General features: G+C 46.9%; 1 protein-coding gene and 1 long non-coding RNA gene across 7 annotated transcripts in view; one reads left to right on the top strand and one right to left on the bottom strand.

Annotated features, from left to right (window-relative positions):
* LOC138767330 (uncharacterized) overlaps positions 1–22,493 on the bottom strand; it is a 63,389-nt gene extending 40,896 nt beyond the window's left edge. Inside the window, exon 1 of the long non-coding RNA XR_011358792.1 lies at positions 22,339–22,493. This is a non-coding gene — a long non-coding RNA (uncharacterized lncRNA). The remainder of the gene's footprint in view (positions 1–22,338) is intronic.
* Positions 1–27,349, top strand: part of SLC6A17 (solute carrier family 6 member 17) — a 118,767-nt gene that overhangs the window by 12,598 nt on the left and 78,820 nt on the right. The window contains exon 1 of one of the 6 annotated variants that reach the window (XM_069944802.1): positions 22,358–22,424. The exons of 3 other annotated variants lie outside the window; for them this stretch is intronic. The gene's annotated coding sequence lies outside the window, so the exon portion shown is untranslated. Of the gene's footprint in view, positions 1–22,357; positions 22,425–22,448; positions 22,581–27,349 lie in introns of those variants that run through there. 2 more of the 6 variants (XM_069944798.1, XM_069944803.1) reach the window with 2 other exon arrangements.

Genomic DNA, 27,349 nt, shown 5'->3' with positions numbered 1-27,349 from the left:
TTCCCCTGTGTATATATGTGTGAGGGGATACATGGGGTGTGCTTCCCCTGTGTATATATGTGTGAGAGGATACATGGGGTGTGCTTCCCCTGTGTATATATATGTGTGAGGGGGATACATGGGGTGTGCTTCCCCTGTGTATATATATGTGAGGGGATACATGGGGTGTGCTTCCCCTGTGTATATATGTGTGAGGGGATACATGGGGTGTGCTTCCCCTGTGTATATATGTGTGAGGGGATCATGGGTGTGCTTCCCTGTGTATATATGTGTGTGAGGGGATACATGGGGTGTGCTTCCCCTGTGTATATATATGTGAGGGGGATACATGGGGTGTGCTTCCCCTGTGTATATATATGTGAGGGGATACATGGGGTGTGCTTCCCCTGTGTATATATATGTGTGAGGGGGATACATGGGGTGTGCTTCCCCTGTGTATATATGTGTGAGGGGATACATGGGGTGTGCTTCCCCTGTGTATATATGTGTGAGGGGGATACATGGGGTGTTCTTCCCCTGTGTATATATGAGGGGATACATGGGGTGTGCTTCCCCTGTGTATATATGAGGGGATACATGGGGTGTGCTTCCCCTGTGTATATATGTGTGAGGGGATACATGGGGTGTGCTTCCCCTGTGTATATGTGTGAGGGGATACATGCGGTGTGCTTCCCCTGTGTGTATATGTGAGGGGGATACATGGGGTGTGCTTCCCCTGTGTATATATGTGTGAGGGGATACATGGGGTGTGCTTCCCCTGTGTATATATGTGTGAGGGGGATACATGGGGTGTGCTTCCCCTGTGTATATATGTGTGAGGGGGATACATGGGGTGTGCTTCCCCTGTGTATATATGTGTGAGGGGATACATGGGGTGTGCTTCCCCTGTGTATATATGTGTGAGGGGGATACATGGGGTGTGCTTCCCCTGTGTATATATGTGTGAGGGGGTACATGGGGTGTGCTTCCCCTGTGTATATATGTGTGAGGGGATACATGGGGTGTGCTTCCCCTGTGTATATATGTGTGAGGGGGTACATGGGGTGTGCTTCCCCTGTGTATATATGTGTGAGGGGATACATGGGGTGTGCTTCCCCTGTGTATATATGTGTGAGGGGATACATGGGGTGTGCTTCCCCTGTGTGTATATATGTGTGTGAGAGGATACATGGGGTGTGCTTCCCCTGTGTATATATGTGTGAGGGGATACATGGGGTGTGCTTCCCCTGTGTATATATATATGAGGGGATACATGGGGTGTGCTTCCCCTGTGTATATATGTGTGAGGGGGATACATGGGGTGTTCTTCCCCTGTGTATATATGAGGGGATACATGGGGTGTGCTTCCCCTGTGTATATATGTGTGAGGGGGATACATGGGGTGTGCTTCCCCTGTGTGTATATATGTGAGGGGGATACATGGGGTGTGCTTCCCCTGTGTATATATGTGTGAGGGGATACATGGGGTGTGCTTCCCCTGTGTATATATATATATATGTGTGAGGGGATACATGGGGTGTGCTTCCCCTGTGTATATATGTGTGAGGGGATACATGGGGTGTGCTTCCCCTGTGTATATATGTGTGAGGGGGATACATGGGGTGTGCTTCCCCTGTGTATATATGTGTGTGAGGGGATACATGGGGTGTGCTTCCCCTGTGTATATATGTGTGAGGGGATACATGGGGTGTGCTTCCCCTGTGTATATATATATGAGGGGATACATGGGGTGTGCTTCCCCTGTGTATATATGTGTGAGGGGGATACATGGGGTGTTCTTCCCCTGTGTATATATGAGGGGATACATGGGGTGTGCTTCCCCTGTGTATATATGTGTGAGGGGGATACATGGGGTGTGCTTCCCCTGTGTGTATATATGTGAGGGGGATACATGGGGTGTGCTTCCCCTGTGTATATATGTGTGAGGGGATACATGGGGTGTGCTTCCCCTGTGTATATATATATATATGTGTGAGGGGATACATGGGGTGTGCTTCCCCTGTGTATATATGTGTGAGGGGATACATGGGGTGTGCTTCCCCTGTGTATATATGTGTGAGGGGATACATGGGGTGTGCTTCCCCTGTGTATATATGTGTGTGAGGGGATACATGGGGTGTGCTTCCCCTGTGTATATATGTGTGAGGGGGATACATGGGGTGTGCTTTCCCTGTGTATATATGTGTGAGGGGATACATGGGGTGTGCTTCCCCTGTGTATATATATATGAGGGGATACATGGGGTGTGCTTCCCCTGTGTGTATATATGTGTGAGGGGGATACATGGGGTGTTCTTCCCCTGTGTATATATGTGTGAGGGGGATACATGGGGTGTGCTTCCCCTGTGTATATATGAGGGGATACATGGGGTGTGCTTCCCCTGTGTATATATGTGTGAGGGGATACATGGGGTGTGCTTCCCCTGTGTATATATGTGTGAGAGGATACATGGGGTGTGCTTCCCCTGTGTATATATGAGGGGATACATGGGGTGTGCTTCCCCTGTATATATATGTGTGAGGGGGATACATGGGGTGTGCTTCCCCTGTGTATATATGTGTGAGGGGATACATGGGGTGTGCTTCCCCTGTGTATATATGAGTGAGGGGATACATGGGGTGTGCTTCCCCTGTGTATATGTGTGAGGGGATACATGGGGTGTGCTTCCCCTGTGTATATATATATGAGGGGATACATGGGGTGTGCTTCCCCTGTGTGTATATATGTGTGAGGGGATACATGGGGTGTGCTTCCCCTGTGTATATATATATGTGAGGGGATACATGGGGTGTGCTTCCCCTGTATATATACATATATGTGTGAGGGGATACATGGGGTGTGCTTCCCCTGTGTATATATATGTGAGGGGATACATGGGGTGTGCTTCCCCTGTGTATATATGTGTGAGGGGGATACATGGGGTGTGCTTCCCCTGTGTATATATGTGTGAGGGGATACATGGGGTGTGCTTCCCCTGTGTATATATGTGTGAGGGGATACATGGGGTGTGCTTCCCCTGTGTATATATATGTGTGAGGGGGATACATGGGGTGTGCTTCCCCTGTGTATATATGTGTGAGGGGGATACATGGGGTGTGCTTCCCCTGTGTATATATATGAGGGGGATACATGGGGTGTGCTTCCCCTGTGTATATATGTGTGAGGGGATACATGGGGTGTGCTTCCCCTGTGTATATGTGTGAGGGGATACATGGGGTGTGCTTCCCCTGTGTATATATGAGGGGATACATGGGGTGTGCTTCCCCTGTGTATATATGTGTGAGGGGGATACATGGGGTGTGCTTCCCCTGTGTATATATGTGTGAGGGGGATACATGGGGTGTGCTTCCCCTGTGTATATATGTGTGAGGGGGATACATGGGGTGTTCTTCCCCTGTGTATATATGTGTGAGGGGGATACATGGGGTGTGCTTCCCCTGTGTATATATGTGTGAGGGGGATACATGGGGTGTGCTTCCCCTGTGTATATATATGTGTGAGGGGATACATGGGGTGTGCTTCCCCTGTATATATGTGTGTGAGGGGATAAATGGGGTGTGCTTCCCCTGTGTATATATGTGTGAGGGGGATACATGGGGTGTGCTTCCCCTGTGTATATATGTGTGAGGGGGATACATGGGGTGTGCTTCCCCTGTGTATATGTGTGAGGGGATACATGGGGTGTGCTTCCCCTGTGTATATATGAGGGGATACATGGGGTGTGCTTCCCCTGTGTATATATGTGTGAGGGGGATACATGGGGTGTGCTTCCCCTGTGTATATATGTGTGAGGGGGATACATGGGGTGTGCTTCCCCTGTGTATATATGTGTGAGGGGGATACATGGGGTGTTCTTCCCCTGTGTATATATGTGTGAGGGGGATACATGGGGTGTGCTTCCCCTGTGTATATATGTGTGAGGGGGATACATGGGGTGTGCTTCCCCTGTGTATATATATGTGTGAGGGGATACATGGGGTGTGCTTCCCCTGTATATATGTGTGTGAGGGGATAAATGGGGTGTGCTTCCCCTGTGTATATATGTGTGAGGGGGATACATGGGGTGTGCTTCCCCTGTGTATATATGTGTGAGGGGGATACATGGGGTGTGCTTCCCCTGTGTATATATGTGTGAGGGGGATACATGGGGTGTGCTTCCCCTGTGTATATATGTGTGAGGGGGATACATGGGGTGTGCTTCCCCTGTGTATATATGTGTGAGGGGGATACATGGGGTGTGCTTCCCCTGTGTATATATGTGTGAGGGGGATACATGGGGTGTGCTTCCCCTGTGTATATATGTGTGAGGGGGATACATGGGGTGTGCTTCCCCTGTGTATATATGTGTGAGGGGGATACATGGGGTGTGCTTCCCCTGTGTATATATGTGTGAGGGGGATACATGGGGTGTGCTTCCCCTGTGTATATATGAGGGGATACATGGGGTGTGCTTCCCCTGTGTATATATATGTGTGAGGGGATACATGGGGTGTGCTTCCCCTGTGTATATATGTGTGAGGGGGATACATGGGGTGTGCTTCCCCTGTGTATATATGAGGGGATACATGGGGTGTGCTTCCCCTGTGTATATATGTGTGAGGGGGATACATGGGGTGTTCTTCCCCTGTGTATATATGTGTGAGGGGGATACATGGGGTGTGCTTCCCCTGTGTATATATGTGTGAGGGGGATACATGGGGTGTGCTTCCCCTGTGTATATATGTGTGAGGGGATACATGGGGTGTGCTTCCCCTGTGTATATATGTGTGAGGGGAATACATGGGGTGTGCTTCCCCTGTGTATATATGAGGGGATACATGGGGTGTGCTTCCCCTGTGTATATATGTGTGAGGGGGATACATGGGGTGTGCTTCCCCTGTGTATATATGTGTGAGGGGATACATGGGGTGTGCTTCCCCTGTGTATATATGTGTGAGGGGGATACATGGGGTGTGCTTCCCCTGTGTATATATGTGTGAGTGAGGGGATACATGGGGTGTGCTTCCCCTGTGTATATATGTGTGAGTGAGGGGATACATGGGGTGTGCTTCCCCTGTGTATATATGTGTGAGGGGATACATGGGGTGTGCTTCCCCTGTGTATATATATATGAGGGGATACATGGGGTGTGCTTCCCCTGTGTATATATGTGTGAGAGGATACATGGGGTGTGCTTCCCCTGTGTATATATGTGTGAGGGGAATACATGGGGTGTGCTTCCCCTGTGTATATATGTGTGAGGGGGATACATGGGGTGTGCTTCCCCTGTGTATATATGTGTGAGGGGGATACATGGGGTGTGCTTCCCCTGTGTATATATGTGTGAGGGGATACATGGGGTGTGCTTCCCCTGTGTATATATGTGTGTGAGGGGATACATGGGGTGTGCTTCCCCTGTGTATATATATGTGAGGGGATACATGGGGTGTGCTTCCCCTGTGTATATATGAGGGGATACATGGGGTGTGCTTCCCCTGTGTATATATGTGTGAGGGGATACATGGGGTGTGCTTCCCCTGTGTATATATGTGTGAGAGGATACATGGGGTGTGCTTCCCCTGTGTATATATATGTGTGAGGGGGATACATGGGGTGTGCTTCCCCTGTGTATATATATGTGAGGGGATACATGGGGTGTGCTTCCCCTGTGTATATATGTGTGAGGGGATACATGGGGTGTGCTTCCCCTGTGTATATATGTGTGAGGGGATACATGGGGTGTGCTTCCCCTGTGTATATATGTGTGTGAGGGGATACATGGGGTGTGCTTCCCCTGTGTATATATATGTGAGGGGATACATGGGGTGTGCTTCCCCTGTGTATATATGAGGGGATACATGGGGTGTGCTTCCCCTGTGTATATATATGTGTGAGGGGGATACATGGGGTGTGCTTCCCCTGTGTATATATGTGTGAGGGGATACATGGGGTGTGCTTCCCCTGTGTATATATGTGTGAGGGGGATACATGGGGTGTGCTTCCCCTGTATATATATGAGGGGGATACATGGGGTGTGCTTCCCCTGTGTATATGTGTGAGGGGATACATGCGGTGTGCTTCCCCTGTGTGTATATGTGAGGGGGATACATGGGGTGTGCTTCCCCTGTGTATATATGTGTGAGGGGATACATGGGGTGTGCTTCCCCTGTGTATATATGTGTGAGGGGGATACATGGGGTGTGCTTCCCCTGTGTATATATGTGTGAGGGGATACATGGGGTGTGCTTCCCCTGTGTATATATGTGTGAGGGGGATACATGGGGTGTGCTTCCCCTGTGTATATATGTGTGAGGGGATACATGGGGTGTGCTTCCCCTGTGTATATATGTGTGAGGGGATACATGGGGTGTGCTTCCCCTGTGTATATATGTGTGAGGGGGTACATGGGGTGTGCTTCCCCTGTGTATATATGTGTGAGGGGATACATGGGGTGTGCTTCCCCTGTGTATATATGTGTGAGGGGATACATGGGGTGTGCTTCCCCTGTGTGTATATATGTGTGTGAGAGGATACATGGGGTGTGCTTCCCCTGTGTATATATGTGTGAGGGGATACATGGGGTGTGCTTCCCCTGTGTATATATGTGTGAGGGGATACATGGGGTGTGCTTCCCCTGTGTATATATATGTGAGGGGATACATGGGGTGTGCTTCCCCTGTGTATATATATATGAGGGGATACATGGGGTGTGCTTCCCCTGTGTATATATGTGTGAGGGGGATACATGGGGTGTTCTTCCCCTGTGTATATATGAGGGGATACATGGGGTGTGCTTCCCCTGTGTATATATGTGTGAGGGGGATACATGGGGTGTGCTTCCCCTGTGTGTATATATGTGAGGGGGATACATGGGGTGTGCTTCCCCTGTGTATATATGTGTGAGGGGATACATGGGGTGTGCTTCCCCTGTGTATATATATATATATGTGTGAGGGGATACATGGGGTGTGCTTCCCCTGTGTATATATGTGTGAGGGGATACATGGGGTGTGCTTCCCCTGTGTATATATGTGTGAGGGGATACATGGGGTGTGCTTCCCCTGTGTATATATGTGTGTGAGGGGATACATGGGGTGTGCTTCCCCTGTGTATATATGTGTGAGGGGGATACATGGGGTGTGCTTTCCCTGTGTATATATGTGTGAGGGGATACATGGGGTGTGCTTCCCCTGTGTATATATGTGTGAGAGGATACATGGGGTGTGCTTCCCCTGTGTATATATGAGGGGATACATGGGGTGTGCTTCCCCTGTATATATATGTGTGAGGGGGATACATGGGGTGTGCTTCCCCTGTGTATATATGTGTGAGGGGATACATGGGGTGTGCTTCCCCTGTGTATATATGAGTGAGGGGATACATGGGGTGTGCTTCCCCTGTGTATATATGTGTGAGGGGGATACATGGGGTGTGCTTCCCCTGTGTATATATGTGTGAGGGGGATACATGGGGTGTGCTTCCCCTGTGTATATGTGTGAGGGGATACATGGGGTGTGCTTCCCCTGTGTATATATATATGAGGGGATACATGGGGTGTGCTTCCCCTGTGTGTATATATGTGTGAGGGGATACATGGGGTGTGCTTCCCCTGTGTATATATATATGTGAGGGGATACATGGGGTGTGCTTCCCCTGTATATATACATATATGTGTGAGGGGATACATGGGGTGTGCTTCCCCTGTGTATATATATGTGAGGGGATACATGGGGTGTGCTTCCCCTGTGTATATATGTGTGAGGGGATACATGGGGTGTGCTTCCCCTGTGTATATATGTGTGAGGGGATACATGGGGTGTGCTTCCCCTGTGTATATATATGTGTGAGGGGGATACATGGGGTGTGCTTCCCCTGTGTATATATGTGTGAGGGGGATACATGGGGTGTGCTTCCCCTGTGTATATATATGAGGGGGATACATGGGGTGTGCTTCCCCTGTGTATATATGTGTGAGGGGATACATGGGGTGTGCTTCCCCTGTGTATATATGTGAGAGGATACATGGGGTGTGCTTCCCCTGTGTATATATGTGTGAGGGGATACATGGGGTGTGCTTCCCCTGTGTATATATGTGTGAGGGGGATACATGGGGTGTGCTTCCCCTGTGTATATATGTGTGAGGGGGATACATGGGGTGTGCTTCCCCTGTGTATATATGTGTGAGGGGATACATGGGGTGTGCTTCCCCTGTGTATATATGAGGGGATACATGGGGTGTGCTTCCCCTGTATATATATGTGTGAGGGGATACATGGGGTGTGCTTCCCCTGTGTATATATGAGGGGATACATGGGGTGTGCTTCCCCTGTGTATATATGAGGGGATACATGGGGTGTGCTTCCCCTGTGTATATATGTGTGAGGGGGATACATGGGGTGTGCTTCCGCTGTGTATATATATGAGGGGGATACATGGGGTGTGCTTCCCCTGTGTATATATGTGTGAGGGGATACATGGGGTGTGCTTCCCCTGTGTATATATGAGGGGATACATGGGGTGTGCTTCCCCTGTGTATATATGTGTGAGGGGGATACATGGGGTGTGCTTCCGCTGTGTATATATATGAGGGGGATACATGGGGTGTGCTTCCCCTGTGTATATATGTGTGAGGGGGATACATGAGGTGTGCTTCCCCTGTGTATATATGTGTGAGGGGGATACATGGGGTGTGCTTCCCCTGTGTATATATGTGTGAGGGGGATACATGGGGTGTGCTTCCCCTGTGTATATGTAGGAGAGGATACATGGGGTGTGCTTCCCCTGTGTATATATGAGGGGATACATGGGGTGTGCTTCCCCTGTGTATATATATGTGTGAGGGGAATACATGGGGTGTGCTTCCCCTGTGTATATATGTGTGAGGGGGATACATGGGGTGTGCTTCCCCTGTGTATATATGTGTGAGGGGATACATGGGGTGTGCTTCCCCTGTGTATATGTGTGAGAGGATACATGGGGTGTGCTTCCCCTGTGTATATATGTGTGAGGGGGATACATGGGGTGTGCTTCCCCTGTGTATATGTGTGAGGGGGATACATGGGGTGTGCTTCCCCTGTGTATATATGAGGGGATACATGGGGTGTGCTTCCCCTGTGTATATGTGTGAGGGGATACATGGGGTGTGCTTCCCCTGTGTATATATGAGGGGATACATGGGGTGTGCTTCCCCTGTGTATATATGTGTGAGGGGGATACATGGGGTGTGCTTCCCCTGTGTATATATGTGTGAGGGGGATACATGGGGTGTGCTTCCCCTGTGTATATATGTGTGAGGGGGATACATGGGGTGTGCTTCCCCTGTGTATATATGTGTGAGGGGGATACATGGGGTGTGCTTCCCCTGTATATATATATGTGTGAGGGGGATACATGGGGTGTGCTTCCCCTGTGTATATATATGAGGGGGATACATGGGGTGTGCTTCCCCTGTGTATATGTGTGTGTGTGAGGGGGATACATGGGGTGTGCTTCCCCTGTGTATATATGTGTGAGGGGATACATGGGGTGTGCTTCCCCTGTGTATATATGAGGGGATACATGGGGTGCGCTTCCCCTGTGTATATATGTGTGAGGGGGATACATGGGGTGTTCTTCCCCTGTGTATATATGTGTGAGGGGGATACATGGGGTGTGCTTCCCCTGTGTATATATGTGTGAGGGGGATACATGGGGTGTGCTTCCCCTGTGTATATATATGTGTGAGGGGATACATGGGGTGTGCTTCCCCTGTATATATGTGTGTGAGGGGATAAATGGGGTGTGCTTCCCCTGTGTATATATGTGTGAGGGGGATACATGGGGTGTGCTTCCCCTGTGTATATATGTGTGAGGGGGATACATGGGGTGTGCTTCCCCTGTGTATATATGAGGGGATACATGGGGTGTGCTTCCCCTGTGTATATATGAGGGGATACATGGGGTGCGCTTCCCCTGTGTATATATGTGTGAGGGGATACATGGGGTGTGCTTCCCCTGTGTATATATGTGTGAGGGGGATACATGGGGTGTGCTTCCCCTGTGTATATGTGTGAGGGGGATACATGGGGTGTGCTTCCCCTGTGTATATATATGTGTGAGGGGATACATGGGGTGTGCTTCCCCTGTGTATATATGTGTGAGGGGGATACATGGGGTGTGCTTCCCCTGTGTATATATGTGTGAGGGGATACATGGGGTGTGCTTCCCCTGTGTATATGTGTGAGAGGATACATGGGGTGTGCTTCCCCTGTGTATATATGTGTGAGGGGGTACATGGGGTGTGCTTCCCCTGTGTATATATGTGTGAGGGGGATACATGGGGTGTGCTTCCCCTGTGTATATATGTGTGAGGGGGATACATGGGGTGTGCTTCCCCTGTGTATATGTGTGAGGGGATACATGGGGTGTGCTTCCCCTGTGTATATATGTGTGAGGGGGTACATGGGGTGTGCTTCCCCTGTGTATATATGTGTGAGGGGGATACATGGGGTGTGCTTCCCCTGTGTATATATGTGTGAGGGGGATACATGGGGTGTGCTTCCCCTGTGTATATGTGTGAGGGGGATACATGGGGTGTGCTTCCCCTGTGTATATATGAGGGGATACATGGGGTGTGCTTCCCCTGTGTATATGTGTGAGGGGATACATGGGGTGTGCTTCCCCTGTGTATATATGAGGGGATACATGGGGTGTGCTTCCCCTGTGTATATATGTGTGAGGGGGATACATGGGGTGTGCTTCCCCTGTGTATATATGTGTGAGGGGGATACATGGGGTGTGCTTCCCCTGTGTATATATGTGTGAGGGGGATACATGGGGTGTGCTTCCCCTGTATATATATATGTGTGAGGGGGATACATGGGGTGTGCTTCCCCTGTGTATATATATGAGGGGGATACATGGGGTGTGCTTCCCCTGTGTATATATGAGGGGATACATGGGGTGCGCTTCCCCTGTGTATATATGTGTGAGGGGGATACATGGGGTGTTCTTCCCCTGTGTATATATGTGTGAGGGGGATACATGGGGTGTGCTTCCCCTGTGTATATATGTGTGAGGGGGATACATGGGGTGTGCTTCCCCTGTGTATATATATGTGTGAGGGGATACATGGGGTGTGCTTCCCCTGTATATATGTGTGTGAGGGGATAAATGGGGTGTGCTTCCCCTGTGTATATATGTGTGAGGGGGATACATGGGGTGTGCTTCCCCTGTGTATATATGTGTGAGGGGGATACATGGGGTGTGCTTCCCCTGTGTATATATGAGGGGATACATGGGGTGTGCTTCCCCTGTGTATATATGAGGGGATACATGGGGTGCGCTTCCCCTGTGTATATATGTGTGAGGGGATACATGGGGTGTGCTTCCCCTGTGTATATATGTGTGAGGGGGATACATGGGGTGTGCTTCCCCTGTGTATATGTGTGAGGGGGATACATGGGGTGTGCTTCCCCTGTGTATATATATGTGTGAGGGGATACATGGGGTGTGCTTCCCCTGTGTATATATGTGTGAGGGGGATACATGGGGTGTGCTTCCCCTGTGTATATATGAGGGGATACATGGGGTGTGCTTCCCCTGTGTATATATGAGGGGATACATGGGGTGTGCTTCCCCTGTGTATATATGTGTGAGGGGGATACATGGGGTGTTCTTCCCCTGTGTATATATGTGTGAGGGGGATACATGGGGTGTGCTTCCCCTGTGTATATATGAGGGGATACATGGGGTGTGCTTCCCCTGTGTATATATGTGTGAGGGGATACATGGGGTGTGCTTCCCCTGTGTATATATGTGTGAGGGGATACATGGGGTGTGCTTCCCCTGTGTATATATGAGGGGATACATGGGGTGTGCTTCCCCTGTGTATATGTGTGAGGGGATACATGGGGTGTGCTTCCCCTGTGTATATATGTGTGTGAGGGGGATACATGGGGTGTGCTTCCCCTGTGTATATATGTGAGAGGATACATGGGGTGTGCTTCCCCTGTGTATATATGTGTGAGGGGATACATGGGGTGTGCTTCCCCTGTGTATATATATGTGTGAGGGGAATACATGGGGTGTGCTTCCCCTGTGTATATATATGTGTGAGGGGATACATGGGGTGTGCTTCCCCTGTGTATATATGTGTGAGGGGGATACATGGGGTGTGCTTCCCCTGTGTATATGTGTGAGGGGATACATGGGGTGTGCTTCCCCTGTGTATATATGTGTGAGGGGGATACATGGGGTGTGCTTCCCCTGTGTATATATGTGTGAGGGGATACATGGGGTGTGCTTCCCCTGTGTATATATGTGTGAGGGGGATACATGGGGTGTGCTTCCCCTGTGTATATATGTGTGAGGGGATACATGGGGTGTGCTTCCCCTGTGTATATATGTGTGAGGGGATACATGGGGTGTGCTTCCCCTGTGCATATATGTGTGAGGGGATACATGGGGTATGCTTCCCCTGTGTATATATGAGGGGATACATGGGGTATGCTTCCCCTGTGTATATATGAGGGGATACATGGGGTGCGCTTCCCCTGTGTATATGTGAGGGGGATACATGGGGTGTGCTTCCCCTGTGTATATATGTGTGAGGGGGATACATGGTGTGTGCTTCCCCTGTGTATATATGAGGGGATACATGGGGTGTGCTTCCCCTGTGTATATATATGTGTGAGGGGATACATGGGGTATGCTTCCCCTGTGTATATATGAGGGGATACATGGGGTGTGCTTCCCCTGTGTATATATGTGAGAGGATACATGGGGTGTGCTTCCCCTGTGTATATGTGTGAGGGGATACATGGGGTGTGCTTCCCCTGTGTATATATGAGGGGATACATGGGGTGTGCTTCCCCTGTGTATATATATGTGTGAGGGGGATACATGGGGTGTGCTTCCCCTGTGTATATGTGTGAGGGGGATACATGGGGTGTGCTTCCCCTGTGTATATATGTGAGAGAGGATACATGGGGTGTTCTTCCCCTGTGTATATATGTGTGTGAGGGGATACATGGGGTGTGCTTCCCCTGTGTGTATATATGTGTGAGGGGGATACATGGGGTGTGCTTCCCCTGTGTATATATGTGTGAGGGGGATACAAGGGGTGTGCTTCCCCTGTGTGTATATATGTGTGAGGGGGATACATGGGGTGTGCTTCCCCTGTGTATATATGTGTGAGGGGGATACATGGGGTGTGCTTCCCCTGTGTATATATGTGTGAGGGGGATACATGGGGTGTGCTTCCCCTGTGTATATATGTGTGTGAGGGGATACATGGGGTGTGCTTCCCCTGTGTGTATATATGAGGGGATACATGGGGTGTGCTTCCCCTGTGTATATATGTGTGAGGGGGATACATGGGGTGTGCTTCCCCTGTGTATATATGTGTGTGAGGGGATACATGGGGTGTGCTTCCCCTGTGTATATATGTGTGAGGGGATACATGGGGTGTGCTTCCCCTGTGTATATATGTGTGAGGGGGATACATGGGGTGTGCTTCCCCTGTGTATATATATGTGTGAGGGGGATACATGGGGTGTGCTTCCCCTGTGTATATATGTGTGAGGGGGATACATGGGGTGTGCTTCCCCTGTGTATATATGTGTGAGGGGATACATGGGGTGTGCTTCCCCTGTATATATATGTGTGTGAGGGGGATACATGGGGTGTTCTTCCCCTGTGTATATATGTGTGAGGGGATACATGGGGTGTGCTTCCCCTGTGTATATATGTGAGGGGGATACATGGGGTGTGCTTCCCCTGTGTATATATGAGGGGATACATGGGGTGTGCTTCCCCTGTGTATATGTGTGTGTGTGAGGGGGATACATGGGGTGTGCTTCCCCTGTGTATATATGTGAGGGGGATACATGGGGTGTGCTTCCCCTGTGTATATATGTGTGAGGGGATACATGGGGTGTGCTTCCCCTGTGTATATATGTGTGAGGGGAATACATGGGGTGTGCTTCCCCTGTGTATATATGTGTGAGGGGATACATGGGGTGTGCTTCCCCTGTGTATATATGTGTGAGGGGGATACATGGGGTGTGCTTCCCCTGTATATATATGTGTGTGAGGGGGATACATGGGGTGTGCTTCCCCTGTGTATATATGTGTGAGGGGAATACATGGGGTGTGCTTCCCCTGTGTATATATGTGTGAGGGGATACATGGGGTGTGCTTCCCCTGTGTGTATATATGTGAGGGGATACATGGGGTGTGCTTCCCCTGTGTATATATGTGTGAGGGGATACATGGGGTGTGCTTCCCCTGTGTATATATGAGGGGATACATGGGGTGTGCTTCCCCTGTGTATATATGTGTGAGGGGATACATGGGGTGTGCTTCCCCTGTGTATATATATGTGTGAGGGGATACATGGGGTGTGCTTCCCCTGTGTATATGTGTGAGGGGGATACATGGGGTGTGCTTCCCCTGTGTATATATGTGTGAGGGGGATACATGGGGTGTGCTTCCCCTGTGTATATATGTGTGAGGGGAATACATGGGGTGTGCTTCCCCTGTGTATATATGTGTGAGGGGGATACATGGGGTGTGCTTCCCCTGTATATATATGTGTGTGAGGGGGATACATGGGGTGTGCTTCCCCTGTGTATATATGTGTGAGGGGGATACATGGGGTGTGCTTCCCCTGTGTATATATATATGTGTGAGGGGATACATGGGGTGTGCTTCCCCTGTGTATATATGAGGGGATACATGGGGTGTGCTTCCCCTGTGTATATATGTGTGAGGGGATACATGGGGTGTGCTTCCCCTGTGTATATATGTGTGAGGGGATACATGGGGTGTGCTTCCCCTGTGTATATATGTGTGAGGGGATACATGGGGTGTGCTTCCCCTGTGTATATATGAGGGGATACATGGGGTGTGCTTCCCCTGTGTATATATGAGGGGATACATGGGGTGTGCTTCCCCTGTGTATATATATGTGTGAGTGAGGGGAATACATGGGGTGTGCTTCCCCTGTGTATATATGTGTGAGGGGGATACATGGGGTGTGCTTCCCCTGTGTATATATGAGGGGATACATGGGGTGTGCTTCCCCTGTGTATATATGTGTGAGTGAGGGGATACATGGGGTGTGCTTCCCCTGTGTATATATGTGTGAGGGGGATACATGGGGTGTTCTTCCCCTGTGTATATATGTGTGAGGGGGATACATGGGGTGTGCTTCCCCTGTATATATATGTGTGAGGGGATACATGGGGTGTGCTTCCCCTGTGTATATATGTGTGAGGGGGATACATGGGGTGTGCTTCCCCTGTGTATATATGTGTGAGTGAGGGGATACATGGGGTGTGCTTCCCCTGTGTATATATGTGTGAGGGGGATACATGGGGTGTGCTTCCCCTGTGTATATATGTGTGAGGGGGATACATGGGGTGTGCTTCCCCTGTGTATATATGTGTGAGGGGGATACATGGGGTGTGCTTCCCCTGTGTGTATATATGTGAGAGAGGATACATGGGGTGTGCTTCCCCTGTGTATATATGTGTGAGAGGATACATGGGGTGTGCTTCCCCTGTGTATATATGTGTGAGGGGATACATGGGGTGTGCTTCCCCTGTGTATATATATGTGTGAGGGGGATACATGGGGTGTGCTTCCCCTGTGTATATATGTGAGAGGATACATGGGGTGTGCTTCCCCTGTGTATATATATGTGAGGGGATACATGGGGTGTGCTTCCCCTGTGTATATGTGTGAGGGGGATACATGGGGTGTGCTTCCCCTGTGTATATATGTGTGAGGGGATACATGGGGTGTGCTTCCCCTGTGTATATATGTGAGGGGATACATGGGGTGTGCTTCCCCTGTGTATATATGTGTGAGGGGATACATGGGGTGTGCTTCCCCTGTGTATATATGTGTGAGTGAGGGGATACATGGGGTGTGCTTCCCCTGTGTATATATGTGTGAGGGGGATACATGGGGTGTGCTTCCCCTGTGTATATATGTGTGAGGGGATACATGGGGTGTGCTTCCCCTGTATATATATGTGTGAGGGGATACATGGGGTGTGCTTCCCCTGTGTATATATGTGTGAGTGAGGGGATACATGGGGTGTGCTTCCCCTGTGTATATGTGAGGGGGATACATGGGGTGTGCTTCCCCTGTGTATATATATGTGTGAGGGGATACATGGGGTGTGCTTCCCCTGTGTATATATGTGTGAGGGAATACATGGGGTGTGCTTCCCCTGTGTATATATGTGTGAGGGGGATACATGGGGTGTGCTTCCCCTGTGTATATATGTGTGAGGGGGATACATGGGGTGTGCTTCCCCTGTGTATATATGTGTGAGGGGGATACATGGGGTGTGCTTCCCCTGTGTGTATATATGTGTGAGGGGGATACATGGGGTGTGCTTCCCCTGTGTATATATGTGTGAGGGGGATACATGGGGTGTGCTTCCCCTGTGTATATATGTGTGAGGGGATACATGGGGTGTGCTTCACCTGTGTGTATATATGAGGGGATACATGGGGTGTGCTTCCCCTGTATATATATATATGTGTGAGGGGGATACATGGGGTGTGCTTCCCCTGTGTATATATATGTGTGAGGGGGATACATGGGGTGTGCTTCCCCTGTGTATATGTGTGAGGGGATACATGGGGTGTGCTTCCCCTGTGTATATATGAGGGGATACATGGGGTGTGCTTCCCCTGTGTATATATGTGTGAGGGGATACATGGGGTGCGCTTCCCCTGTGTATATATGTGTGAGGGGATACATGGGGTGTGCTTCCCCTGTATATATATGTGTGAGGGGGATACATGGGGTGTGCTTCCCCTGTGTATATATGAGGGGATACATGGGGTGTGCTTCCCCTGTATATATATGTGTGAGGGGGATACATGGGGTGTTCTTCCCCTGTGTATATATGTGTGAGGGGGATACATGGGGTGTGCTTCCCCTGTGTATATATGAGGGGATACATGGGGTGTGCTTCCCCTGTGTATATATGTGTGAGGGGAATACATGGGGTGTGCTTCCCCTGTGTGTATATATGTGTGAGGGGATACATGGGGTGTGCTTCCCCTGTGTATATATGAGGGGATACATGGGGTGTGCTTCCCCTGTGTATATATGTGTGAGGGGATACATGGGGTATGCTTCCCCTGTGTATATATGAGGGGATACATGGGGTGTGCTTCCCCTGTGTAAATATGAGGGGATACATGGGGTGTGCTTCCCCTGTGTATATATGTGTGAGGGGATACATGGGGTGTGCTTCCCCTGTGTATATATGAGGGGATACATGGGGTGTGCTTCCCCTGTGTATATATGTGTGAGGGGAATACATGGGGTGTGCTTCCCCTGTATATATATATATGTGTGAGGGGATACATGGGGTGTGCTTCCCCTGTGTGTATATATGTGTGAGGGGATACATGGGGTGTGCTTCCCCTGTGTATATATATATGTGTGAGTGAGGGGATACATGGGGTGTGCTTCCCCTGTGTATATATGAGGGGATACATGGGGTGTGCTTCCCCTGTGTATATATGAGGGGATACATGGGGTGTGCTTCCCCTGTATATATATGTGTGAGTGAGGGGAATACATTGGGGTGTGCTTCCCCTGTGTATATTTGGGGATACATGGGGTGTGCTTCCCCTGTGTATATATGTGTGAGGGGATACATGGGGTATGCTTCCCCTGTGTATATATGAGGGGATACATGGGGTGTGCTTCCCCTGTGTATATATGTGTGTGAGTGAGGGGATACATGGGGTGTGCTTCCCCTGTGTATATATGTGTGTGAGGGGATACATGGGGTGTGCTTCCCCTGTATATATATGTGTGAGGGGATACATGGGGTGCGCTTCCCCTGTATATATATGTGTGAGGGGATACATGGGGTGTGCTTCCCCTGTGTATATATGTGTGTGAGGGGATACATGGGGTGTGCTTCCCCTGTATATATATGTGTGAGGGGATACATGGGGTGCGCTTCCCCTGTATATATATGTGTGAGGGGATACATGGGGTGTGCTTCCCCTGTGTATATATGTGTGAGTGAGGGGATACATGGGGTGTGCTTCCCCTGTGTATATATGAGGGGATACATGGGGTGTTCTTCCCCTGTGTATATATGTGTGAGGGGGATACATGGGGTGTGCTTCCCCTGTATATATATGTGTGAGGGGATACATGGGGTGTGCTTCCCCTGTGTATATATGTGTGAGGGGGATACATGGGGTGTGCTTCCCCTGTGTATATATATGTGAGGGGATACATGGGGTGTGCTTCCCCTGTGTATATGTGTGAGGGGATACATGGGGTGTGCTTCCCCTGTGTATATATGAGGGGATACATGGGGTGTGCTTCCCCTGTGTATATATGAGGGGATACATGGGGTGTGCTTCCCCGTGTGTATATATGTGTGAGGGGGATACATGGGGTGTGCTTCCCCTGTTATATATGTGTGAGGGGATACATGGGGTGTGCTTCCCCTGTGTATATGTGAGGGGGATACATGGGTGTGCTTCCCCTGTTGTATATATATGTGTGAGGGGATACTGGGGTGTGCTTCCCCTGTATATATAGGTGTGAGGGGATACATGGGGTGCGCTTCCCCTGTGTAATATGTGAGGGGGATACATGGGGTGTGCTTCCCCTGTGTATATATATGTGTGAGGGGATACATGAGGGTTGTGCATTCCCCTGTGTATATGTGAGGGGGGATACATGGTGTGTGCTTCCCCTGTGTATATATATGTGTGAGGGATACATGGGGTGTGCTTCCCCCTGTAGATAGATGGTGTGATGGGGATACCATGGGGTGCGCTTCCCCTGTTGTATATATGTGTGAGGGATACATAGGGTGTGCTTCCCCTGTGTATATGTGCGGGGGATACATGGGGTGTGCTTCCCTGTGTATATATATGTGGTGAGGGGATACATGGGGTGTGCTTCCCTGTATATATAGTGTGTGAGGGGATACATGGGGTGCGCTTCCCCTGTGTATATATGTGTGAGGGGGATACATGGGGTGTGCTTCCCCTGTGTATATATGTGTGAGGGGATACATGGGGTGTGCTTCCCCTGTGTATATATGTGTGAGGGGGATTACATGGGTGTGCTTCCCCTGTGTATATATGTGTGAGGGGGATACATGGGTGTTGCTTCCCTGTGTGTATATATGAGGGATACATGGGGTGTGCTTCCCCTGTGTGATATATGTGTGAGGGGGATACATGGGGTGTGCTTCCCCTGTATATATATGTGTGAGGGGATACATGGGGTGTGCTTCCCTGTGTATATATGTGTGAGTGAGGGATACATGGGGTGTGCTTTCCCTGTGTATATGTGAGGGGGATACATGGGGTGTGCTTCCCTGTATATATATATATATATATATGTGTGAGGGGATACATGGGGTGTGCTTCCCCTGTGTATATATGTTTGAGGGGATACATGGGGTGTGCTTCCCTGTGTATATATATGTGTGAGGGGATACATGGGGTGTGCTTCCCCTGTGTATATATGTGTGAGGGGATACATGGGGTGTGCTTCCCCTGTGTATATATGTGTGAGGGGATACATGGGGTGTGCTTCCCCTGTGTATATATATGTGTGAGGGGATACATGGGGTGTGCTTCCCCTGTGTATATATGTGTGAGGGGATACATGGGGTGTGCTTCCCCTGTGTGTATATATGTGTGAGGGGGATACATGGGGTGTGCTTCCCCTGTGTATATATGTGTGAGGGGGATACATGGGGTGTGCTTCCCCTGTGTATATATGTGTGAGGGGGATACATGGGGTGTGCTTCCCCTGTGTATATATGAGGGGATACATGGGGTGTGCTTCCCCTGTGTATATATGAGGGGATACATGGGGTGTGCTTCCCCTGTGTATATATGTGTGAGGGGGATACATGGGGTGTGCTTCCCCTGTGTATATATGTGTGAGGGGATACATGGGGTGTGCTTCCCCTGTGTATATGTGAGGGGGATACATGGGGTGTGCTTCCCCTGTGTATATATATGTGTGAGGGGATACATGGGGTGTGCTTCCCCTGTATATATATGTGTGAGGGGATACATGGGGTGCGCTTCCCCTGTGTATATGTGAGGGGGATACATGGGGTGTGCTTCCCCTGTGTATATATATGTGTGAGGGGATACATAGGGTGTGCTTCCCCTGTGTATATGTGAGGGGGATACATGGGGTGTGCTTCCCCTGTGTATATATATGTGTGAGGGGATACATGGGGTGTGCTTCCCCTGTATATATATGTGTGAGGGGATACATGGGGTGCGCTTCCCCTGTGTATATATGTGTGAGGGGATACATAGGGTGTGCTTCCCCTGTGTATATGTGAGGGGGATACATGGGGTGTGCTTCCCCTGTGTATATATATGTGTGAGGGGATACATGGGGTGTGCTTCCCCTGTATATATATGTGTGAGGGGATACATGGGGTGCGCTTCCCCTGTGTATATATGTGTGAGGGGGATACATGGGGTGTGCTTCCCCTGTGTATATATGTGTGAGGGGATACATGGGGTGTGCTTCCCCTGTGTATATATGTGTGAGGGGGATACATGGGGTGTGCTTCCCCTGTGTATATATGTGTGAGGGGGATACATGGGGTGTGCTTCCCCTGTGTGTATATATGAGGGGATACATGGGGTGTGCTTCCCCTGTGTGTATATATGTGTGAGGGGGATACATGGGGTGTGCTTCCCCTGTATATATATGTGTGAGGGGATACATGGGGTGTGCTTCCCCTGTGTATATATGTGTGAGTGAGGGGATACATGGGGTGTGCTTTCCCTGTGTATATGTGAGGGGGATACATGGGGTGTGCTTCCCCTGTATATATATATATATATATATGTGTGAGGGGATACATGGGGTGTGCTTCCCCTGTGTATATATGTTTGAGGGGATACATGGGGTGTGCTTCCCCTGTGTATATATATGTGTGAGGGGATACATGGGGTGTGCTTCCCCTGTGTGTATATATGTGTGAGGGGATACATGGGGTGTGCTTCCCTGTGTATATATGGTGAGGGGATACATGGGGTGTGCTTCCCCTGTGTATATATGTGTGAGGGAATACATGGGGTGTGCTTCCCCTGTGTATAGTATGTGTGAGGGGATACATGGGTGTGGCTTCCCCTGTGTGTATATATGTGTGAGGGGGATACATGGGGTGTGCTTCCCCTGTGTATATATGTGTGAGGGGGATACATGGGGTGTGCTTCCCCTGTGTATATATGTGTGAGGGGGATACTGGGGTGTGACTTCCCCTGTGTATATATGAGGGATACATGGGGGTGTGCTTCCCCTGTGTATCTATGAGGGGATACATGGGGTGTGCTTCCCCTGTGTGTATATATGTGTGAGGGGGATACATGGGGTGTGCTTCCCCTGTGTATATATGAGGGGATACATGGGGTGTGCTTCCCCTGTGTATATATGTGTGTGAGGGGATACATGGGGTGTGCTTCCCCTGTATATATATGTGTGAGGGGATACATAGGGTGTGCTTCCCCTGTGTATATATGTGTGAGGGGATACATGGGGTGTGCTTCCCCTGTGTATATATGTGTGTGAGGGGATACATGGGGTGTGCTTCCCCTGTGTATATATATATGAGGGGATACATGGGGTGTGCTTCCCCTGTGTATATATATGTGTGAGGGGATACATGGGGTGTGCTTCCCCTGTGTATATATGTGTGAGGGGATACATAGGGTGTGCTTCCCCTGTGTGTATATATGTGTGAGGGGATACATGGGGTGTGCTTCCCCTGTGTATATATGTGTGAGGGGATACATGGGGTGTGCTTCCGCTGTGTATATATATGAGGGGGATACATGGGGTGTGCTTCCCCTGTGTATATATGTGTGAGGGGATACATGGGGTGTGCTTCCCCTGTGTATATATGTATGAGGGGGATACATGGGGTGTGCTTCCCCTGTGTATATATGTGTGAGGGGGATACATGGGGTGTGCTTCCCCTGTGTATATATATGTGAGGGGATACATGGGGTGTGCTTCCCCTGTATATATATATGAGGGGGATACATGGGGTGTGCTTCCCCTGTGTATATATGTGTGAGGGGGATACATGGGGTGTGCTTCCCCTGTGTATATGTGAGGGGGATACATGGGGTGTGCTTCCCCTGTATATATATATGAGGGGGATACATGGGGTGTGCTTCCCCTGTGTATATATGTGTGAGGGGGATACATGGGGTGTGCTTCCCCTGTGTATATATGAGGGGATACATGGGGTGTGCTTCCCCTTTAAATGCCCCCCCCCCCTCCTCCTCAGCAGCATTGTGAGCCCCCTCCCCCTCCTCCATTCACCAGCAGCATCTGTGGATGAGTCAAGCTTTGCGTCATCCTCCTCCTCCTCCTCCTCCTCCTCCTCCATCACTGCTCCAGGCCGGCAGGTAAGGCTGCTGCTCGGGGAGTGGTCGGGTGGTCGGGGGGATGACGTCACACCTGCGTGCCCCCTCCCGGTCCCTCCTCCCTGCATCAGTCCCGGCGCATCCGTCCTCACAGCAGCATCACATGTAACGGGTAAGGGCGCCGGCGGTAACGGACAGGTAACGCACAGCTGTCTGCGGCCGAAGCTCCTGTCCCCTACGATGACATTGGCAGCTGCAAGGCTGTCACACTGCTCATACTGGTCCCAGTAACTGGTGGTGACTGGGAAGGGGGGGGGGGGGGGTGTCAGGTGAAGCGGCTGCGGAGGTGTCACCTGGAGGTCACCCCTCGTATCCTCCCCGACCACCCTGTATCCTCCCCGACCACCCTGTATCCTCCCCGACCACCCTGTATCCTCCCCGACCACCCTGTATCCTCCCCGACCACCCTGTATCCTCCCCGACCAGACCACCCTGTATCCTCCCCGACCAGACCACCCTGTATCCTCCCCGACCAGACCACCCTGTATCCTTCCCGACCACCCTGTATCCTCCCCGACCAGACCACCCTGTATCCTCCCCGACCACCCTGTATCCTCCCCGACCAGACCACCTTGTATCCTCCCCGACCAGACCACCCTGTATCCTCCCCGACCACCCTGTATCCTCCCCGACCACCCTGTATCCTCCCCGACCAGACCACCTTGTATCCTCCCCGACCAGACCACCCTGTATCCTCCCCGACCACCCTGTATCCTCCCCGACCAGACCACCCTGTATTCTCCCCGACCAGACCACCTTGTATCCTTCCCGACCACCCTGTATCCTTCCCGACCACCCTGTATCCTCCCCGACCACCCTGTATCCTCACCGACCAGACCACCCTGTATCCTCCCCGACCACCCTGTATCCTTCCCGACCACCCTGTATCCTCCCCGACCACCCTGTATCCTCACCGACCAGACCACCCTGTATCCTTCCCGACCACCTTGTATCCTCCCGGCCCCGACCACCTTGTATCCTCCCGGCCCCGACCACCTTGTATCCCCCCCTACCACCTTGTATCCTCCCCCCCCCCCCCCGCACTATGTGACCTTGACTTCTCTCATCTGCTGAATATTTTATTCCCGGCGCTTCCTCCAATATCAGCCCCGGGGGACAAGCTGTATATATATATATATATCTATAGAGAGATGGACATTATAGCTGTATATATATATATCTATAGAGAGATGGACATTATAGCTGTATATATATATATATATCTATAGAGAGATGGACATTATAGCTGTATATATATATATATATCTATAGAGAGATGGACATTATAGCTGTATATATATATATATCTATAGAGAGATGGACATTATAGCTGTATATATATATATATATCTATAGAGAGATGGACATTATACCTGTATATATATATCTATAGAGAGATGGACATTATAGCTGTATATATATATATATCTATAGAGAGATGGACATTATAGCTGTATATATATATATATCTATAGAGAGATGGACATTATAGCTGTATATATATATATATATATCTATAGAGAGATGGACATTATAGCTGTATATATATATATATATCTATAGAGAGATGGACATTATAGCTGTGTATATATATATCTATAGAGAGATGGACATTATAGCTGTATATATATATATCTATAGAGAGATGGACATTATAGCTGTATATATATATATCTATAGAGAGATGGACATTATAGCTGTATATATATCTATAGAGAGATGGACATTATAGCTGTATATATATATATCTATAGAGAGATGGACATTATAGCTGTATATATATATATCTATAGAGAGATGGACATTATAGCTGTATATATATATATATCTATAGAGAGATGGACATTATAGCTGTATATATATATATATATCTATAGAGAGATGGACATTATAGCTGTATATATATATATATCTATAGAGAGATGGACATTATAGCTGTATATATATATATATCTATAGAGAGATGGACATTATAGCTGTGTATATATATATCTATAGAGAGATGGACATTATAGCTGTATATATATATATCTATAGAGAGATGGACATTATAGCTGTATATATATATATCTATAGAGAGATGGACATTATAGCTGTATATATATAATATATCTATAGAAGAGATGGACATTATAGCTGTATATATATATATATCTATAGAGAGATGGACATTATAGCTGTATATTATATATATCTATAGAGAGATGGACATTATAGCTGTGTATATATATATCTATAGAGAGATGGACATTATAGCTGTATATATATATATATCTATAGAGGAGATGGACATTATAGCTGTATATATATATATCTATAGAGAGATGGACATTATAGCTGTATATATATATATTATCTATAGAGAGATGGACATTATAGCTGTATATATATATATATATCTATAGAGAGATGGACATTATAGCTGTATATATATATATATATCTATAGAGAGATGGACATTATAGCTGTATATATATATATATATATATATATCTATAGAGAGATGGACATTATAGCTGTATATATATATATCTATAGAGAGATGGACATTATAGCTGTATTATATATATATCTATAGAGAGATGGACATTATAGCTGTATATATATATATATATCTATATAGAGAGATGGACATTATAGCTGTATATATATATATATATCTATAGAGAGATGGACATTATAGCTGTATATATATATATATCTATAGAGAGATGGACATTATAGCTGTATATATATATATATATCTATAGAGAGATGGACATTATAGCTGTATATATATATATCTATAGAGAGATGGACATTATAGCTGTATATATATATATATATCTATAGAGAGATGGACATTATAGCTGTATATATATATATATATATCTATAGAGAGATGGACATTATAGCTGTATATATATATATATCTATAGAGAGATGGACATTATAGCTGTATATATATATCTATAAGAGAGATGGACATTATAGCTGTATATATATATCTATAGAGAGATGGACATTATAGCTGTATATATATATATATATATCTATAGAGAGATGGACATTATAGCTGTATATTATATATCTATAGTAGAGATGGACATTATAGCTGTATATATATCTATAGAGAGATGGACATTATAGCTGTATATATATATATATATATATATCTATAGAGAGATGGACATTATAGCTGTATATATATATATATATATATATATCTATAGAGAGATGGACATTATAGCTGTATATATATATATATCTATAGAGAGATTGACATTATAGCTGTATATATATATATATATCTATAGAGAGATGGACATTATAGCTATATATATATATCTATAGAGAGATGGACATTATAGCTGTATATATATATATATATATATCTATAGAGAGATGGACATTATAGCTGTATATATATATATCTATAGAGAGATGGACATTATAGCTGTATATATATATATATATCTATAGAGAGATGGACATTATAGCTGTATATATATATCTATAGAGAGATGGACAGTATAGCTGTATATATATATCTATAGAGAGATGGACATTATAGCTGTATATATATATATCTATAGAGAGATGGACATTATAGCTGTATATATATATATATATCTATAGAGAGATGGACATTATAGCTGTATATATATATATATATCTATAGAGAGATGGACATTATAGCTGTATATATATATATCTATAGAGAGATGGACATTATAGCTGTATATATATATATATCTATAGAGAGATGGACATTATAGCTGTATATATATATCTATAGAGAGATGGACATTATAGCTGTATATATATATCTATAGAGAGATGGACATTATAGCTGTATATATATATATATCTATAGAGAGAGATGGACATTATAGCTGTATATATATATATATATATATATATATATATATATATATCTATAGAGAGATGGACATTATAGCTGTATATATATATCTATAGAGAGATGGACATTATAGCTGTATATATATATATCTATAGAGAGATGGACATTATAGCTGTATATATATATATATATATATAGAGAGAGAGAGATGGACATTATAGCTGTATATATATATATCTATAGAGAGATGGACATTATAGCTGTATATATATATATATCTATAGAGAGATGGACAGTATAGCTGTATATATATATCTATAGAGAGATGGACATTATAGCTGTATATATATATCTATAGAGAGATGGACATTATAGCTGTATATATATATCTATAGAGAGATGGACAGTATAGCTGTGTATATATATATATATATATCTATAGAGAGATGGACATTATAGCTGTATATATATATATATCTATAGAGAGATGGACATTATAGCTGTATATATATATATATCTATAGAGAGATGGACATTATAGCTGTATATATATATCGTTATGAGAGATGGACATTATAGCTGTATATATATATATCTATAGAGAGATGGACATTATAGCTGTATATATATATATATATATCTATAGAGAGATGGACATTATAGCTGTATATATATATATCTATAGAGAGATGGACATTATAGCTGTATATATATATATATCTATAGAGAGATGGACATTATAGCTGTATATATATATATCTATAGAGAGATGGACATTATAGCTGTATATATATATATATATCTATAGAGAGATGGACATTATAGCTGTATATATATATATATATATCTATAGAGAGATGGACATTATAGCTGTATATATATATATCTATAGAGAGATGGACATTATAGCTGTATATATATATATATATATCTATAGAGAGATGGACATTATAGCTGTATATATATATATATCTATAGAGAGATGGACATTATAGCTGTATATATATATATATCTATAGAGAGATGGACATTATAGCTGTATATATATATATATCTATAGAGA

Source organism: Dendropsophus ebraccatus, chromosome 11 (genome assembly GCF_027789765.1).
Source record: "Dendropsophus ebraccatus isolate aDenEbr1 chromosome 11, aDenEbr1.pat, whole genome shotgun sequence".
NCBI lineage: Eukaryota > Metazoa > Chordata > Amphibia > Anura > Hylidae > Dendropsophus > Dendropsophus ebraccatus.
The sequence above is the reverse complement of the archived record's forward strand: the minus strand, read 5'-3'. Positions and strand labels throughout refer to the sequence as shown.